This window comes from Corapipo altera, unplaced genomic scaffold (genome assembly GCF_003945725.1).
Source record: "Corapipo altera isolate COAL_440 unplaced genomic scaffold, ASM394572v1 61029, whole genome shotgun sequence".
In the NCBI taxonomy this organism is placed as follows: Eukaryota; Metazoa; Chordata; class Aves; order Passeriformes; family Pipridae; genus Corapipo; species Corapipo altera.
In genome coordinates, this window is record NW_020885027.1 from 719,604 (window position 1) to 723,761 (window position 4,158).

Genomic DNA, 4,158 nt, shown 5'->3' on the forward strand with positions numbered 1-4,158 from the left:
CACACAAACATGTTTACATGCAGTTCCCACAGCAAAACAGTTACACTCAGTTACACACACTAACTCATATTTCATACTGATAATAATTAGTAATCATCCACTCTAATCATAAATCTGTTTAAGTTGTCTTACCCTAACAATTAGTAAACATCCACTCTTAATCATCAATCTGCTTAAGTTGTCTTACCCCTAGAAACTGTTTAACAGACCCTTACCACATCCTAGGTAACATTACTACATCCTAGGTAACAAATCATTATATACATGCTTGACTAAGTGCTTTCATTATTGTTTCCATTTCTATAGCACATTCCATGCTCACGAACAAAGTTACTAACTTACTACTTCGGAGTGTTGCTAACTGGGCCTACTCTCCTACTAAGCCTTAGCCATTCTACTACCAATTGCTAAACTTTAGTTATTTTGCAACAAGGTGACTGTGACAACACCAGAAGTTGTTGTAGCTAACAGTCTCTTCAATATTATTAAAGCACAATTTTTCAGTATTATGAGCACAATTTTTTCAATACTTTTAAGGCACATAATTTTAGAAGTTAAGAGGTATAGAAGTTATAGAGGGTAAGAATTTAAGTATAATGTATGATCTTTGGATTACTCACTAGGTATTGGTAAAAGAAAGTTTATCTATCTGGTTAATTTTATCTGTTTAGTTAAGAAACTTTAACATTATAAGGTACTAGAGAATAATTATGGTTTCTTAGTTCATAAAACACAGTGAAATGGAATTCAAAAGTATGTTTGTGTGAGAATGTGTTTGGATGATGGTGGCCACCGTGTGAAAGTGAATGAATGAAAGTGTATGCATGTATGTGTGTGAATATATGAACAAATGCACAAACAACTTTGGACACAAACACCTTAAATAAAAACAGAAGACACATAACCCTAAGTTGAATGGAGTTCCATTTGCAGAAGTGTTTTTAGATTGAATAAAAGCTTTCTAGAATAAGCCCTATATTTAGAAACACCTTTAAGCACAGAGTTAAGAGCACAAACTTTCAGATCAATAGGTTGTTAAGTTTGTTAATGGTAGTGGTATTATTATATGTAATTGTGTTTGTTAATATGTTATAGGTATGATGAAGAATGTTGCAGGAATGCAGTAAAAATTGTTCAAAGCAGAACTGGGGAATTGTCGCTGGAACTGAGAGATTTCTCTGAACAATTTTTCCTGCACTCTGTAGGTCTTGCTTGCCATGGAAGTGACAAACTGTATTGTTTATACTTATAGGCTGTGTGAAAATATGTAATGTTTATACTTGTTAGCTGTGTATCTAATTATAAGGTTTGAGAACATAATATGTTTATAGTAAGAAAACCTTGAGAACCTAGAGATAAAAGTACACCTGCAGATTTAGTAAAACCCTAAAAGCAGATTAATTAGAAAGAGGTTTCTATGCCAAGGATGATTTCAGGTTGCATGGACAGAGCCTCAGATCCAATAAACTGAGAGCATGAGATGCATGCACAAACTGAGCTATCCAATCATCTTGTTGTGAGCATGTACCCTGAGCAAACTAAAATGTATATAAGTTAACTGATTTAAATAATAAATTGGACATTGCTTTGATCATGTTGTTTGTGTTGCTATGTCTCTGAACCTCCTCATCCATATTATTCTATACCATCCATGTCATGCCCAAATTAACACCTTTTAAAAACTATATACATATATATATACAATGAAACATTACAGACCATTCTCACTTAAAATTAGGTCCCCTTGTGGTACACAACGTCTCTCCCCATCTTTTTGCATTACCCACCAAGTGAAACCAGGCCCTTGAGCAAAAAAATCCCTTGAATAGATTTGCCTTTGCTTGAGGTGGGACTAATCCAAACAGTCTTTCCTAACATACCTCTCATATGCACCATGGGGACTTTATCTCCATCTCCAGTATGCAAGGGTTCTGATTGGGCAGGGCCAACTTGACTGATGGAACCTCGGGTGTTGACCAACCAGGTGACCTTTGCTAAATGCACCTCCCAGTATTTGAAAGTCCCCCTGCCCAGTGCCTTCAAGGTGGTTTTCAGCAGTCCGTTGCACCGTTCAACTTTTCCAGCAGCTGGTGCATGGTAGGAGACATGATACACCCACTCAGTGCTGTGCTCTCTGGTCCAGGTGTCTCTCAGGCCATTCTTGAAATGGGTCCCATTATCAGACTCGATTCTCTCCGGGGTGCCGTGTCACCACAGGACTTGCTTTTCAAGGCCCAGGATGGTATTCCGGGCAGTGGCATGAGGTACGGGGTATGTCTCCAGCCATCCAGTGGTTGTTTCTACCATGGTCAGCACATAGCGCTTGCCTTGACGGGTTTGGGGGAGCGTGATGTAGTCAACTTGCCAGGCTTCCCTATACCTGTATTTTGACCACCGTCCACCATACCATAGAGGCTTCACCTGCTTGACCTGCTTGATGGCAACACGTCTCACAGTCATGGATAACCTGTGAGATACTGTCCATGGTTAGATCCACCCCTCGGTCACGAACCCATCTGTATGTTGCATCTCTCCCCTGATGACCGGAGGCATCATGGGCCCATCGAGCCAGAAATAATTCTCCCTTGTGCTGCCAATCCAGATCTACCTGAGAGACTTTAATCCTGGCAACTCGGTCCACCTGCTCATTGTTCTGATGCTCTTCATTAGCCCAACTCTTGGGTGCATGAGCATCTACGTGATGGACTTTCATGCTCAGCTTCTCTACCCGACCAGGGATGTCCTGCCACATCTCAGCCGCCCAGATGGGTTTCCCTTGGCGCTGCCAGTTGGCCTTTCTCCATTGCTCTAACCATCCCCACAGACCACCATCCATGAGTCTGTGTAGAGATGGTCTCGACCACTTCTCTCATTCAGCTATATCCAAAGCCAACTGAATGGCTTTAAGCTCTGCAACCTGACTTGACCCACCTTGTCCTTCGGTCGTTTCTGCGACTCGCCGTGTGGGACTCTATATGGTTGCGTTCCATTTTCGGTTTGTCCCTACGATGTGACAGGAACCATCTGTGAAGAGAGCATATCGCTTTTCATCTTCTGGTAGTTGGTTATACAGTGGGGCCTCCTCAACCCGTGTCACCTGCTCCTCTTCTTCTTCAGAGCATAGTCCGAAACTCTCACCTTCGGGCTAATTGGTGATAATTTCCAGAATCCCAGGGCGATTAGGATTCCCTATCCGGGTTCGCTGTGTGATCAGAGGGATCCACTTACTCCATGTGGCATCGGTGGCGTGATGTGTAGAAGGAACTCTTCCCTTGAACATCCTGCCCAGCACTGGTAGTCGGCGTCCCAGGAGGAGTTGTGCTTTGGTGCCAATCACTTCTGAGGCAGCTCGAACTCCTTCATAAGTAGCCAGGATCTCTTTCTCACTTGGGGTACAGCTGACCTCAGATCCTTTGTATCGTCAACTTCAGAATCCCAACGATCGTCCTTGGGTCTCCCCAGGCACTTTCTGCCAGAGGTTCCAGGAAGGACCATTTTCCCCGGCTGCAGTGTAGAGCACGTTCTTCACATCCTGTCCTGTCCTTACTGTCCCAAGGGCTACTGCATGGGCAATCTTCTGTTTAATCTGTTCAAAGGCTTGTTGTTTATCGGGGCCCCACTGGAAATCATTTTTCTTCCATATCACAAGGTAGAGAGGGCTTACAATCTGACTGTACTCAGGGATATGCATCCTCCAAAAACCCACGGGGCCTAGGAAAGCCTGTGTTTCCTTCTTGCTGGTTGGTGGGGACATGGTTGCTATTTTGTTAATCACCTCCATTGGAATCTGGCAACATCCATCTTGCCACTTCACTCCTAAGAACTGTTTAATGGCAAAACCAGCTCTTAGGAGAATCTGGATTATCTTCTCTCCTTTCTTGAAGACTTCCCCTGCTGTCTTCCCCCATACAATGATGTCATTGACGTACTGTAGATGTTCTGGAACCTCACCCTTTTCTAGTGCAGCCTGGATCAGTCCATGGCAAATGGTGGGACTGTGTTTCCACCCCTGGGGCAGTCGATTCCAGGTGTACTGCACACCCCTCCAAGTGAAGGCCACGTGGAGTGTACCCTCTCTCCTTAGCTAGGGGATGCCTGCTCCTGATAGCAGAGACTCTTGTTTGTCCTGGTGAGATATGGAAGATCCCTTCCTTAATT

At 43.3% G+C, this 4,158-nt stretch overlaps 1 long non-coding RNA gene across 1 annotated transcript; it reads right to left on the bottom strand.

The window, feature by feature from the left end:
* Positions 1-2,029: 2,029 nt before the first annotated feature.
* On the bottom strand, positions 2,030-3,935 carry LOC113959222. Its single transcript, XR_003531742.1, has 3 exons — positions 3,926-3,935; positions 3,441-3,447; positions 2,030-2,149 (listed from the first exon to the last, which is right to left on the bottom strand). It is a non-coding gene; the product is annotated as an uncharacterized LOC113959222 (long non-coding RNA).
* Positions 3,936-4,158: the final 223 nt, after the last annotated feature.